The sequence below is a fragment of the Dama dama genome, chromosome 7, assembly GCF_033118175.1.
Source record: "Dama dama isolate Ldn47 chromosome 7, ASM3311817v1, whole genome shotgun sequence".
NCBI classification, from domain to species: domain Eukaryota; kingdom Metazoa; phylum Chordata; class Mammalia; order Artiodactyla; family Cervidae; genus Dama; species Dama dama.
The window spans coordinates 7,050,864-7,067,414 of NC_083687.1; the positions used below are offsets into that span (position 1 = coordinate 7,050,864).

Genomic DNA, 16,551 nt, shown 5'->3' on the forward strand with positions numbered 1-16,551 from the left:
CAGGTATGACCTAAATCAAATCCCTTATGATTATACAGTGGAGGTAACAAATAGATTCAAGGGACTAGATCTGTTAGACACAGAGCCTGAAGAATTATGGACGGAGGTTCATAACATTGTACATAACATTGTACATAACATTGTGACCAAAATCATCTCTAAGAAAAACAAATACAAAAAGGCAAAATGGTTGTCTGAGAAGGCTTTACGAATAGCTGAGGAAAGAAGAGAAGTGAAAGGCAAAGGAGAAAGGGAAAGATATACGTAACTGAATGCAGAGTTCCGGAGAATGGCAAGTTTTAGTAGAGGTAAGAAAGCCTTCTCCAGGAAACAATGCAATGAGAGAAGAAAAAAATAGAATGGGAGAGACTAGAGGTCTTTCTAAGAAACTTGGAGACACCACAGGAACATTTCATGCAAAGACGGGCTCAATAAAGGACAGAAATGGTATGGACCTAACAGAAGCAGAAGATATTAAGAAGAGGTGGCAAGAATACACAGAAGAACTGTACAAAAAAGCTCTTAGTCACTCAGATAACCATGATGGTGTAGTCACTCACCTAGACCCAGATATCCTGGACTGTACAGGCAAGTAGGCCTTAGGAAGCATTCCTACAAACAAAGCTAATAGAGGTGATGGAATTCCAATTGAGCTTTTAAAAGCCTAAAAGATGATGCTGTTAATGTGCTGCACTCATTATGCCAGCAAATTTGGAAAACTCAGCAGTGGCCACCCTGCTCCAGTATTCTTGCCTGGAAAATTCCATGGACAGAGAAGCCTGGTGGGCTACAGGCCCTAGGGTCACAAAGAGTCAGACATGACTCAGTAACTAACGCTTTCACAGCAGTGGCCACAGGACTGGAAAAGGTCAGTTTTCACTCCAAATAAAGGCAATGCCAAACAATGTTCAAATTACCGTATAGTTGCACTCATCTCACATACCAGCAAGATTATGCTCAAAATCCTTCATGCTCGGCTTTAACAGTACATGAACGGAGAACTTACAGACATACAAGCTAGATGTAGAAAAGGCAGAGGAACCAGAGATCAAATTGCCAGCATATACTGGATCATAGAAAAAGCAAGGGAATTCCCAGAAAAAATCTGCTTCTGCTTCATTGAATATACTAAAGACTTTGATTGTGTGGATCACAACAAACTGTGGAATATTCTTGATGAGCTGGGAACACCAGAGCACATTGCCTGCCTCCTGAGAAATCTGTATGCAGGACAAGAAGCAACAGTTAGAACCTGACATGGAGCAATAGTTCAAAATTAGGAAAGGAATACGTCAAGGCTGTATATTGTCACCCTGCTTAATTAACTTATATGCAGAGCATATCATGCGAAATGCAGAAGTGGATGAATCACTAACTGGAATCAAGATTGCCGGGAGAAATATGATAACCTCAGATAAGCAGATGATGCCACTTTAATGGCAGAAAGTGAAGAGGAACTAAAGAACCTCTTGATGAAGGTGAAAGAGGAGAGTGAAAAAGCTGGCTTAACACTCAACATTGAGAAAACTAAGATCATGGCCTCCAGTCCTATCCCTTCATGGCAAGTAGATGGGAAAAATGTGGAAACAGTGTCAGATTTCATTTCTTTGGGCTCCAAAATCAACGTGGATGCTGACTGCAGCCACGAAATTAAAAGGTACTTGCTTCTTGGAAGAAAAGCTTTGACAGACCTAGACAGTGTATTAAAAATCAGAGAAATTACTTACCAATTAAGTTCCTATAGTCAAAACTATGGTTTTTCCAGTAGTCATGTAAGGATGTGATAGTTGGACCACAAAGAAAGCTGGGCATGGAAGAATGGATGCTTTTGAACTGTGATGCTGGAGAAGACTCTTGAGAGTCCCTTAGACTCAAACCAGTCAGTCCTAAAGGAAATCAACCCTGACTATTCATTGGAAGGACTGGTGCTGAAACTGAAGCTCCAATACTTTGGCCACTTGATGTGAAGAGCCAGTTCATTGGAAAAGACCCTGATGCTGGGAATGATTGAGGGCAAGAGGAGAAGAGGGTGACAGAGGATGAGATGGTTGGATGGCATCACTGACTCAATGGACATGAGTTTGAGCAAGCTCTGGGAGACGGGGAAGGACAGAGAAGCCTGTCATGCTGCAGTCCATGGGGTCACAAAGAGTCGGACATGACTGAGCAACTGAGCAACAACAACATACTCAACCTCTCACCTACTTCCTTTCCATATGAATTTGCCCATATGGACATTTCATATAAACTGAATCATATGAACCATGTGGTCTTTTGTGGTTCATCTCTTGGCCTAGCCTAACATTTGTGAGGTTCTTCGATGTTTTGCCCTGTGTTAGTACTTTATTCCTTTTCATTGCTGATAATATTTCATTGTTTGAATATATGGCTATTATTCATCTATCAGTTCATAGACATTTGAGTTGTTTGTAATTTTGGGCTCTTATAAATAGTACTTTATGAACATTTGTGTAAAAGTTTTTGCATGGAAATGTGTTTCCATTTCCCTATATTTCTGATAGTGAAATATCTGGAGAATACAGTTATGGTTAACATTTTTAAGTTAATTCACTCTTGATATTTACTTTCCTGCTAGGTCCATGCTACCCTTCATATTTAACTTTGGTTATGTCCTGAATTTTCTAATTAGTGTGGAACTTCTAATATAGTTCTTCTTGTCTGTTTGAAGTTTTTTACTGGAGTCATTCACAGTTTTTTAAAAGTCTATTTAATTAAAAAGATAGACTTTATTTCTCAGAGAAGTTTTAGGCTCACAGTAAAACTGATCAGAATGTACTAAACGTTTCCATATACCTCCTGTCTCCTCCTCCTATAGATTTCCCCAGAATTGACTTCTCATACAAGATTGGCACTTTTTTTTTTTTTAAACAATTGATGAACTTACATTTACACATCCTATCACTCAAAGTCCATAGTTTACACTGGTGTTCATGCTTGATAGTGTACATTCTGTGAGTGTAGTCAAATGTATAATGACGTATCCACCACTACAGTCTCACACAGAATAACTTTACTGCCCTAAAAATTCTGTTCTATACTTATTTATCTTTCCCTTCCCCTAGCCTCTGACAGCCACTAATCTTTTTACTGTCCCCAAAGATTTTCCTTTCCAGAATGTCATAGAGTTGGAATTATATTGTGTGTAGTCTTCTCTGATTGGCTTCTTTTACTTAGTAATACATGTTTAAGACTCCTTCGTGTCTTTTCATGACTTGATAGTTCATTTGTTTTTAGTGCTTAATAATATTCTTTGTCTGAATAGTCTGCAGTTTATATTTCCTTTTTGGAATGTTTGAATAATGAATCATACCTAATTTTTTCTGACCTTATTAAAATCTGTTTTCTTCCTCCCACCCAGCTTTTTGTTTTGGAATTTTTCAGTCATACAGAAAATTGTACCACATAAATATATAAGTATTTATTTCTATATTTTTTTTGAGCAACTGGAAAGTAAATTAGACTCTGTGCATTTCTCTCCTAAACACTTCAGCTTGTATCTCCTAAGTGAAAGTCGCTCAGTTGTGTCCGACTCTTTGTGACCCCCTGGACTGTAGCCTGCCAGGCTTCTCTGTCCATGGAATTCTCCAGGCCAGAACACTGGAGTGGGTAACCCTTCCCTTCTCCAGGGGATCTTCCCAACCTAGGGACTGAACCCAGATCTCCCGCATTGCAGGCAGATTCTTTACCATCTGAACCACCAGGGAAGCCTGTGTCTCCTAAGAATATTTAATTTCATCATGATGCCCAGGAGATTTAATGTCAATACAACACTATTTTCTAATATTCAAATTTTTCTAATTGTTTAAAAACAGTGTCCTAAATAGCTATTGTTACACTTGATACAATCAGTATCTGTGCATTGCATTTGGTTGTGTATTGGTCAGGGTTGCTCTAAAGAAACAATATCAATAGGATGTGTGTATGTGTGTTTATATTGTTTATAATATATGTGTCAATATAGAAATGTATATTCCTATATAAAAATACATATTTATGTTTTCATGTATGTGTATATATATTTTATATAGAGAAGGGTAAAGAGGTGTTGGTGAGGGAAAGGTTGAGGAAGAGGGGGGGATGGAGATTGATTAGTTGATTCATTCATTCATTCAAAGGAATTGAGTGCATCTACATGCATTTGTGTGGACTATGCTTTCTGTCACTAGAGTTTTGCTTCTTACAATGTCAATTAAATATAATCATATAGTATTTAAGGCTTCCCAGGTGGTGCAGTGATAACGAATGTGCCCGCCAAAGCAGGAGACGTAGGAGACGGGGTTTCAATCCCTGGGTCGGGAAGACCCCTGGAGGAGGAAATGGCAACCCACTCCAGTATTTCTTGCCTGGAAACATTTCACGGACAGAGGAGCCTGGTGGGCTGCAGTCCATGGGGTCGCAAACAATTGAATCCGGCTGAACGACAGGACATACGTGCACACACCATGCTTAGTGATATGGATATATGACAGTTGGTTTCTTCATTTATCAGCTGATGAACATTTGAATTGTTTCCTATATTTGGCATTTATAAATATTGTCGATATGAATATGCTTATACACATCTAGATTGGACATGGTTTCATTTCTCTTGGGTTGATACCTAGTAGAATTGCTGCATTGTATGGTGAGTGTATATTTAACTTCCTAAGAATATCCCCAACTATTTTCCAAAGTGATTGTATTATCCTCTATTACCATCAGCAATTCAAGAGAATTCTACTTTTACCACATCCTGGCAACACTTAATATTTGGCATTTTAACTCTTTTTAACTCTTTTATTTGGTACATAATAGTATCTCATATGGTTTTAGTTTGCATTTTTCTGATGACTGACAGGGTTGGCATCTTTTTATGGGCTTCTTGGCCATTTGTATATCTTCTTTTGTGAAGTGTCTATTCAAAACATTTGACAATTAAAAAAAAAAAAACAACTTTTGGTTGTTTTCTTGTTAATGAGTTGCAAGAGTTCTTTGTACAATAGGTCTTTTATTGGACATGTATATGTAAATATTATCTCCTGACCTTCAGATAGCCTTTCATTTTCTTAATGGTATTATTCAATGGGAAGAAGTTTTTAACCAGGATGAAATCTAGCGTCTTAGAATTTCTTTTTGTTTATGTCTTTGTGTTGTCTTTAAGAATCTTTACCTAACTTAAGGTCAGAAATTTTCTCTTTTCTTCTAAAAGAAAATATTTTCAAATGTTCTAAATGCATATATAAAATACCATAGTTTCTTTTTTTTTTTTTTAATTTTTAAAGTCTTTATTGAATTTGTTACAATACTGCTTGTTTTTTTTTTTTAATTTTTATTATTATTATTTTTTTTTCCAGTGGGTTTTGTCATACATTGATATGAATCTAACATTGTACCACTGTAGCTTACAAATGGTGTGATCACTCACCTAGAGCCAGACATCCTGGAATGCAAAGTCAAATGGGCCTTAGGAAGCATCACTATGAACAAAGCTAGTGGAGGTGATGGAATTCCAGTTGAACTATTTCAAATCCTAAAAGATGATGCTGTGAAAGTGCTACAGTCAATATGCCAGCAAATTTGGAAAACTCAGCAGTGGCCACAGGACTGGAAAAGATCAGTTTTCATTCCAATCCCAAAGAAAGACAATGTCAAAGCATGTTCAAACTATCGTACAATTGTGCTCATCTCACACGCTAGCAAAATAATGCTCAAAGTTCTCCAAGCCAGGCTTCAATAGTACAAGAACTGTGAACTTCCAGATGTTCAAGCTGGATTTAGAAAAGCAGAGACCAGAGGCCAAATTGCCAACATCCACTGGATCATTGAAAAGCAAGAGAGTTCCAGAGAAACATCTATTTCTGCTTTATTGACTATGCCAAAGCCTTTGACTGTGTGGACCACAACAAACTGGAAAATTTTTAAAGAGATGGGAATACCAAACCACCTGACCTGCCTCTTGAGAAATCTGTATGCAGGTCAAGAAGCAACAGTTAGAACTGAACATGGAACAACAGACTGGTTCCAAATCAGGAAAGGAGTTCATCAAGGCTGTATATTGTCACCCTGCTTATTTAACTTACATGCAGAGTACATCATGCGAAATGCCAGGCTGGATGAAGGACAAGCTGGAATCAAGACTGCCGGGAGAAATATCAATAACCTCAGGTATAAGATCACACCACCCTTATAGCAGAAAGAGAAGAAGAACTAAAGAGCCTTGTGATGAAAGTGAAAGAGGAGAGTGAAAAAGTTGGCTTAGAACTCAACATCCAGAAAACTAAGATCTTGGCATCTGGCCCCATTGCTTCCTGGCAAATAGATGGGGAAACAATGGAAACAGTGAGAGACTTTATTTTCTTGGGCCCCATAATCACTGCAGATGATGACTGTAGCCACTAAATTAAAAGACACTTGCTCCTTGGAAGAAAAACTATGACCAACCTAGACAGCATATTAAAAAGCAGAGACATTACTTTAACAACAAAAGTCTGTCTAGTCAAGGCTATGGTTTTTCCAGTGGTCACGTACGGATGTGAGAGTTGGACTGTGAAGAAAGCTGAGCACCGAAGAAATGATGCTTTTTTTTTTTTTAACCAGTGAATATGCTTATAACTTTAATAGTTTCTATCTGAAAAAAATTACAGGCTTGAATCTGTGTTTTCCAGGAGCAGGGAAAACCATCCCATCAAACTAATTATGACAGTAATTTGGTAAATATACATTTTTTTCCATTTATTTTTATTAGTTGGAGGCTAATTACTTTACAATATTGTAGTGGTTTTTGCCATACATTGACATGAATCAACCATGGATTTACATGTTCCTCATCCCAATCCCCCCTCCCACCTCCCTCTCCACCCGATCCCTCTGGGTCTTCCCAGTGCACCAGCCCCGAGCACTTGTCTCATGCATCCAACCTGGGCTGGTGGAATTGATGTTTTTGAACTGTGGTGCTGGAGAAGACTCTTGAGAGTCCCTTGGACTGCAAGGAGATCCAAGCATTTCATCCTAAAGGAGATCAGTCCTGGGTGTTCTTTGGTAGGACTGATGCTGAAGCTGAAGCTCCAGTACTTTGGCCACCTGATGCGAAGAGCTGACTCATTGGAAAAGACCCTGATACTGGGAGGGATTGAGGGCAGGAGGAGAAGAGAATGACAGAGGATGAGATGGCTGAATGGCATCACTGACTCGACGGACATGAGTTTGGGTAAACTCCAGGAGTTGGTGATGGACAGGGAGGCCTGGCGTGCTGTGATTCATGGGATCACAAAGAGTCAGACACGATTGAGTGACTGAGCTGAACTGAGTCACTGGAAAAGACCCTGATGCTGGGAAAGATTGGAGGTTGGAGGAGAAGAGAACAACAGAGGATGAGATGGTTGGATGGCATCACCGACTCAATGAACATGAGTTTGATAAGCTCTGGGAGTTGGTGATAGACAGGGAAGCCTGGCGTGCTGCAGTCCATGGGGGCACGAAGAGTCAGACACGACTGAGCTACTAAGCTGAACTGAGTTTACAAATTTAGTTCTATGATCCATTTTGATGATTTTAATTCCTCTGTGATATAAAAGTTAAAGTTCTTTTCTTCCCTTTTCTCCCTGGAGATCTGGTCATTCCAGCGCCATTTATTGCAAGGTTTTCATTTCCCATTGAATTACATGAGCATTTTTGCCAAGTATCAATTGATCAATATATGTGTTAACTGATTTTTGAACTCTTGATTCTGTTTTACTCATCTATGTGTGTGCTAAATCACGTCAGTGGTGTCTGACTCTTTGTGACCCCATGGACTGTATCTCACCAGGCTCTTCTGTCCATGGGATTCTCCAGGCAAGAATACTGGAGTGGGTTGCCATGCCCTCCTCCAGGGAATCTTCCCAACCCGTGGCTCAAACCCATGTCTCCTGTATTGCAGGTGGATTCATTATGGTCTGAGCCACCAGGGAAGCCCAGAATAAGTCTTGAAATTAGGTAGTTTAAGTCTCTAAATTTGTTTTTCTTTTTAAAATTGTAATAAATAATTGAGGTTCATATAAGCTTCACTTAAGTTTTAGTATCAGCATGAAGTTTTCTAACAACAACAACAACAAAAACTTCTGGGGCTTGTTAAAGAAATTTTTTAGTTTGGAGTACTTTTGTATTTACAGAAAAGTTATAGATAAATAGTACAGTGAGGTTTCCTTATGTACCTTTCCAAGTTTCTCATGATGTTACTATGATGCATTTGTCAAAACTAAGAAATCAGTATTGTCAAATTCCTGTAAATTAATCTGAACTCTATACTTTATTTGGATTTCATTAGTTTTCCATGAAGGTCCTTATTCTGTTCCAGGATCCAATCCAGAATACACCACGTTCCTCTTTTTTTTTTTTTTTTTTATCATGTCTCCTTAGTTTCCTCTTATCTGTGATGACTTATTAGTCTTTTCTTACTTTTTATAGTAGTTTTGCAGAGCATTAGTTAGGGTTTCTGTTAGAAGTCAGTCAGTTCAGGTTTGTCTGATTAGACTGGAATTATTTGGGGGTGGTGGAGAAGGATAACAGAGAGATGAATGTCCTTCTCATTACATCAGAGTAAATACTATCCACATGTCTGATCATTGGTATGTTACCCTTGGTCCCTTGATCATGGTGTTACAGTTGACCTTTGAACAACACTGGGGTTACGGGCATAACCTTCCCCGCAGTTGAAAATCCAAGTGTAATTTATAGTCTGCCCTTTGTGTTTGTGGTTCCTCTGTATCCATGAATGTGAATCCATGGATGATTGACCAACCAGGAATCATGGGGTACTATATATATAACTTTGCTAGCGTGTGAGATGTATGCTAGTCAGAACATTCTTTGGCATCACCCTTCTTTGGGATTGGAATGAAAGCTGACTTTTCTCAGTTCTGTGGCCACTGTTGAGTTTTCCAAATTTGCTAGCATGTTGAGTGCAGCACTTCAATAGCATCATCTTTTGGGATTTTAAGCAGCTCAGCTGGAATTCCGTCACCTCCTCTAGCTTTGTTTTTAGTGATACTTCCTAAGGCCCACTCGACTTCGCACTCCAGAATGTCTGGTTCTAGGTGAGTGATCACACCATCGTGGTTATCTGGGTCATTAAGATATTTTTTGTACAGTTCTTCTGTGTGTTCTTGCCACCTCTTCTTAATATCTTCTTCTTCTGTTAGGTTTATACCGTTTCTGTCCTTTATCATGCTCATCCTTACATGAAATTTCCCTTGATACCTCCAATTTTCTTGAAGATACCTCTAATCTTTCCCATTCTATTTTTTCCTCTATTTCTTTGGGTTGTTTACTTAAGAAGGACTTTTTATCTCTCCTTTCCCTTCTTTGGAACTCTGAATTCAGTTGGGCATATCTTTCCCTTTCGCCCTTGCCTTTCATTTCTCTTCTTTTCTCAGCTATTTGTGAAGCCTCCCAGACAACCACTTTGCCTTCTTGCATTTCATTTTCTTGGGGATGATTTTGGTCACTGTCTGCTATACAATGATACAAACCTCCATCTGTAGTTCCCCAGGCTTCTGTCTACCAGATCTAATCCCTCAAATCTATTTATCACCTCCCCTGTCTAATCACAAGTTATTTGACTTATAATATTGTAAATCAATTATATATCAATAAATATAAATACATAGATGAGGGGAAAAGACATGAATATATAATTCTCAAAGTGAAAAAAAGATGTAAAGTGGCCCTTAAATGTACAGAGATGTTCAACTTCACTCATAATAAGAGAAATACAAATTGAAGCTATTCCAAGGTACAATTACCCACCCATTAGATTGACAAAAGTTCAAAAGCTTGAGTTAAAAATCCAATCTTCTTGTCAAGGCTGTGAGTAAACAGACAGTGTCATATATTGTTGGTATCCAGGCAAACAGTACAACTCTTACAGGGATATGTGTGAAAATAATTGGGGTAGGAAGACTGGAAAGTGACCCCCACCTGCTGGTGCTCATCTTTTTTAATTCCTGACTTTTGAATGTGCCTGGGACCTATGACTTGCTTCTAACCAACAGGTGTCACTCCTGTAATGATGGTACATTATGAGGGGCTCCATTTAGAGCCTACTTGGCTCAATTCTGCCAACATAGTGACTTAAAGTGGATATAGATACTTTTGCAGTCAGGCCTCTAGAAGATGAGAGCACAACCCAGCAGACCTCCTGGTTACCACTTTGTAAGACCCTACTTAGAGAACAGGGCTTCCCAGGTGGTAAAGAACCCACCTGTCAATGCAGGAGACATAAAAGATGTGGTTCAATCCCTGGGTCGGGAAGATCCTCTGGAGGAGGGCATGGCAACCCACTCCAGTATTCTTGCCTGGAGAATCCCATGGACAGAGGAGACTGGGGGGCTACAGTCCACAGTGTTGCACAGAGTTGAACAAAACTGCAGTGACTTAGCACGCATGCACACACACAGATAACTCAGTAAAGCCATGCCCAGACTTTTGGCCCCTGCTGCTGCTGCTGCTGCTAAGTCGCTTCAGTCGTGTCCAACTCTGTGTGACCCCATAGACGGCAGCCCACCAGGCTCCCCCGTCCCTGGGATTCTCCAGGCAAGAACACTGGAGTGGGTTGCCATTTCCTTCTCCAATGCATGAAAGTGAAAAGTGAAAGTGAAGTCGCTCAGTCATGTCCGACTCTTAGCGACCCCATGGACTGCAGCCTACCAGGCTCCCCCGTCCATGGGATTTTCCAGGCGAGAGTACTGGAGTGGGGTGCCATTGCCTTCTCCGTCTGGCCCCTAGAAACTATGAAATAATCAATGTGTTTTTTCAAGCACCTAAAAAGTAATTCATTTTTCCTAAATTATAATGCCAAACCATAGCAGTCAAATAGAAAAATGACATATTATTTGAAAATAGTGTAGCCTGAAACCAATCATAATAGTTAAAGAACTGTTAAAATTCCACACTCTTTGATGGCAGTAGAGCAGCTAACTTCTCTGGATCTTCCCTTCTGTTTCTAGAGATGTTCAAGTCACTTTCACAAAGACTCCTATTTTATTTTCCTAAAAAAAAAATCTATCAAGTTGAGAATATCAATGTCAGTTTGAAATTAAAATCAAATTAAGAGCAATTAAAGAATTTACCCCAAAGTGAACAGTCCTTTACATGGCACAGCCTGAATTTCAGGCCTAGTTTGTGTGATCCTTTTATGCATGATGCCTTCCAAATTTCTTGTCTGTTTATTTGGTTAGCCAGGAGGAGCTTACCCAGTCTTACATCTTTAATACATTCTCTGGCATGCTAGAGTTTTGTTTACATACTAGAAATAAACCATGGAATAAGATCAAAGGTAAATTATAGTGTTTAATAACAAAGTAAGGATCTTCTTCAAAATTAAATTATATTTTCACGGTCACACACCTTCCACCAGATTTTGAGGGTTGCAATGGCCACATACTAAATTACTCATGCTTTCATTTTTGTGGGTAAGTACCAAAGACCATCACATGAAAGGAAATACACATGCAATGCAAATTTCACATCTCTGTTTTTGGTTAAATTTGCTTTTTAAAAATAACTGGTTTGCTGTAGAATAAATAATCTTTGACATTAGCTACAGAGACTGGACTGAGGAATAATGTTTAGCATGACATTTTCTATTTATCTTATATCAGGAAGGAATTAATAATATAATAGCAAAATGATAAATTAGAGGTAGGGACATGCTACATGCCTTTTTTCCTACCAGCCAAACATATTGGTGTATGCCAGGATCTCCAGGTCATGAAAGGAATCAAGTGATGAAGTTAAGTTCTGGATACAGTACTGAATTTCATACAGTAGTTGTGTGTAGCATTGGAAAATTTTATGGATGATAACTAAGCAGAAATCATCCTTTCATTTCTCAATGAAATGTTATTAAAACAGTGAAGAGATCATTCCTAGGTCAAGATTACTGGCCATCATCTGGTCGCAATTACCCTGCATAATCTTCCGACAGCATTTGCAATAGTCCTGTCCACAAATGCTGTATCCCATTTCCTTTTACAAATAGCTCTATCCACAAATAACTCTATCCCATTTCCATTATCTTCCCAAAATTGAGCATTTGAGAATAAATCATCCATTTCTCCTACCTTGATGTGCTCTAGCAGTTATACATATAGTCATATTATGTTCAGCACAATTCTAAGCATTCTGGGTGATTAAAAAAACTTCTATAGGGTGTGTTTCTATCCTTTAAAGAATGTGCAAGCCAGGAAACCAGTGCTCACATAAATGAGACACTTGCTGAACAGTCTGGCCATTATAAAACTCAGTACCAAGTGCAAAGCCAGACAAAGCCATTGTGGTTCACTAGAGATGGGTGGGTGAGTGCAGAAAGGGTATAGAGTCTCTTCCTTAAGATCTGGGTTCGAACCACTGTGGTTCTCAAAGTGTGGTTGTAAGACCAGCAGTATCAGCACTTGTTGAATTAGAAACTCTCGAGTGGGGTCCACCATCTGCAGTTTATCTAACCCTCCAGATGATTCTGATGCAGCTAGAGTTGGATAATCTGCTATACATTATAAAGAGCAGATGCTGTTTTATTCATATGATTCTGTGTCCTTCTGATTATCACTCTTAACAAAAAGTACAAAGAATAAGAAGAAATTAAATTTTCAAATAATTGTGAAACTTCATTATTGATGTATGTTGTTGATGGTGACTTTTTTTTTAAATACCTCTTAATCAGAGTAACATATTAAGATAGAGTTAATGATCAAAGTAATAAAAGGGGAGGTCTTTACCAACCAAAGTGGTCATGTAATACCAAATTAGTTGTTCCCACTGTTGGACAAACCTGTATGCAAGACAAGAAGCAACAGAACTGGACATGAAACAATGGACTGGTTCAAAATTGGGAAAGGAGTACATCAAGGCTATATATTGTCACCCTGCTTATTTAACTTATTTGCAGAGTACATAATGCAAAATGCTAGGCTGGATGAATCATAAGCTGGAATCAAGATCACTGGGAGAAATATCAATAACCTCAGATATGCAGATGACAACACTGTTATGGGAGAAGATGAAGAAGAACAAAAGAGCCTCTTAAGGAAGGGGAAAGAGGAGAGTGAAAAGCCGTCTTAAAACTCAGCATTCAAAAAACTAAGATCATGGCATCTGATCCCATCACTTCATGGCAAATAGATGGCAAAAAAGTGGAAACAGTGACAGATTTTGTTTTCTTGGGCTCCAGAATCACTGCAGATGGTAACTGCAGCCAGGAAATTAAAAGATGCTTGCTCCTTGGAAGAAAAGTGCTAAAAAGCAGAGACATTACTTTGCCAACAGAGGTCCATCTAGTCAAATCTATGGTTTTTCCATCAGTCATGTACGGATGCAAGAGTTGGACCGTAAAGATGGCTGAGCAGTGAGGAATTCATGGTTTTGAACTGTGGTGCTGGAGAAGACTCTTGAGTGTCTCTTGGACTGCAAGGAGATCAAATCAGTTAATTCTAAAGGAAATCAAACCTGAATATTCATTAGAAGGACTGATGCTGAAGCTGAAGCTCCAATACTTTGGCCACCTGATGGGAAAAGCCTACTCTTTGGAAAAGACCCTGATGCTGGGAAATACTGAAGGCAAGAGGAGAGGGGATGACAGAGGACGAGATGGTTGGATGGCATCACTGACTCAGTGAATACGTTGTTTCTGTTGTTCACTCGGTTATCTCTGACTCTTTGCGACGCCAGGCTTCCCTGTCCTTCACCATCTTCCAGAGTTTGCTCAGACTCATGTCCATTGAGTTGGTGATGCCGTCCAACCATCTCATTCTCTGTTGTTCCCTTCTCCTCCTGCCTTCAATTTTTCCCTGCATCAGGGTCTTTTCCATCGAGTCGCTCTTCCTATCAGGTGGCCAAAGTATTGGAGTTTCAGCTTCTCTGGGAGATGATGAAGTAGAGGAAAATCTGGCGTACTGCAGTCCAGGGGGGTGCAAAGAGTTGGATGTGACTGAGCAACTGAGCAACAACTGTTGGACAGCTCTCCTGCCCCCTTTAATTTATATACAGATGATCTAAACTACAGATTTGCTTCACTATGACAATCACATATGATAATACCTGGAGGTGGTGGAAGTTAAGTTACCTAATGACTCACAAGTCTCCCATGGTTCTCAAATCATCAGAATTAGCTGTTCACATAAATGGCTGGGCCCCACCATCCAGAATTTCTGACTCAGTGGGTTTGTAGCAGGGCCTGCAATTTTGCATTTTGGAGAAGTTCCCAAGTGAGATGAAGCTAATCTGGCTTGAGTAGGGACCATCCTTGAGAAACAGTGACACGGGTGGTTCCTCCTGATGTGATCAAATTGGGTCCTGCTGCTCAACTTTTACAAAATCAATACTGACAAATGTTGGTGGAGAAGAAAGTCGCCTTTAATCAGAATGCCAGCTGCCTGGGGAGAAGGTGAACTTGTGTCTCCCAAAAACATCTCCGAAGAGTCTGCTCAGCCATGAAAGCTTTCAAAAGAAGTAGGAAGTAATATCAGTTAATCACTGGGATGGGGGTCAGAGTCCTTGCCATCCCCCCTGCGTGCCAGCTTGGGTGCAGGCTTGTCGACTCCTCATAGTGTTTCTTTAGATCTTGTCTGGTTCCCACAGTTTATTTGGAAGGTTACTGAACCAGAAGCTGGGGAAGGTATCTGGTCTGTTAAATACTTATTCTTCACTTCTATTCTTTCATCTCCAGAAAGAATCAAAATTTAGGCAAAATATCGTGTGATCTAAAGATCTGAAAAGTGTGTCAGGACTGGAGATGAGTAGAACAGAGGGTGCCTGGTTTAAGGTTAGTGTCAAGACAAAGGGACATCTTGCTGAGAGCTCTCTCCTGCAGAGAGCTTTTTCCTGCCCAAAGCTGCAGTACTGATCCTCCAGTGTCAAAATTTGACAGAGTTCTTGTCTGTAATTTTTCAGGCTCTTGAACTTGTAGCTTTTGTGAATCTGACATCCATTTTCGTTTCTCTTCGATATTTTTATAAACTTTTCTGTAGAAATGTTGGGTCAGTAGGACCTCCCTGACCACTAGTTTGGTTAATTTACAGGAAAACATTATCTTTTGCCCCCTTCTATTCTCAACTGTCATCTAGTGCTTGTAAATAAAACTGAAACAGATGAAATATTTGGCTTTAGTTGGTATTTCACTGTGCTAATGAAATGCAAGGATTCATAAAAGTGGGGTAAGCACTGTTTATATAATGTGATATGGTTGGATTTTTTTCTAAGGGTGATTGTGTTAGCCAAGTGTTATTGGTTCTCCCCTCTGTGGTTCATTTTTTACAATTTGGAGAGTTCATTTGGATGTGAAACTATGGAAAATGGTGTTGACACATGCTTTAATACATGTATTCTGAGACTCCCCGCCCCCCCGCCACCTTTTAAACTTACCTGAACTCAGATATGTGAGTTATTTACAAGAAAAATATTTTCATTTTGGTTTTACTTTCTCCTTTGCTCTCATGTTGAATGAAATGTACTCTCTGGTACAATTCACATGTGGCATAATTGTTTGCAGAGAACTTTGCTTGTTAAGACATAATACTTTGCCAAACAGACATACAACCTCATGGCTCTTTATGACCGAAGCCTAAAACATCTATTTCAAGGGACTCTTTCCAACTGCCCTGTATTTTTGTCCAGACAGTTTAATGGCCATGTTGATCTGTGGATATTATACATTTTAGGATTAAATTCAGCTAATACTTATTATTTTTAGTAAGCATAATGTCATGATATGTTTTTACATGCTAGCAATGGATTCATTTGGGAAAAACTTATAGCGTGCCAGAAAGTGGATGTAAGATAAGGTGCATAAATAATTTGAGCAGAATAATTTAAAGATATATAACTGAAAACTATTATAATTTTAACAGCTACCTAAAATACACATTTTATATGTTTATTTTAAACTAATACCAGATTAAAGTGCTGAATAATTTCAAGTAATAAGCTATAGTAACTACATTCTTAATGAAAGCTTTGTTTTGATTTTAAAATGCAACTCTTGAGAGGTAAGGTCACATATCTGACAGGGTGATCAATTTTTTTTTTTTTTTAGGATGATCAATTTTAAAGTAAAAGTAAAACTATGGAAAGGACTGATGTAAATATAAGTCACGTTTACTTTGAAGACAGAATCATCCTGTTCTTATAAGAATGAGTATACATGTATATCTTACATATTCTCATAAGAATGAGTATACATGTATCTCATAAGAATGAGTATATGTTATCTTATAACTACTCAGTTATCTTCTGTCATTTATAGGTTTGATGTTTATATAGTCACCTTATGGATTTCAGAATGAGTTATTTGATGTCAGGAAAAGTTGACATCAATAATCCAGACAACAGGACCTATTGTATAGCAAAAGGAGCTATATTCAATATCTTGTAATAAACTATAATGGAAAAAAAGAACTATAATGGAAAAAATCCTCGAAAACTATATATACATATATGTATGTATACATATATATGTATGTATACATATAGGCTTCCCTTGTAGCTCAGACGGTAAAGCGTCTGCCTACAATGCGGGAA

General features: G+C 38.7%; 1 protein-coding gene across 1 annotated transcript in view; it reads left to right on the top strand.

Annotated features, from left to right (window-relative positions):
* COL21A1 (collagen type XXI alpha 1 chain) overlaps window positions 1-16,551 on the top strand; it is a 264,373-nt gene that overhangs the window by 197,080 nt on the left and 50,742 nt on the right. The window lies entirely within an intron of this gene.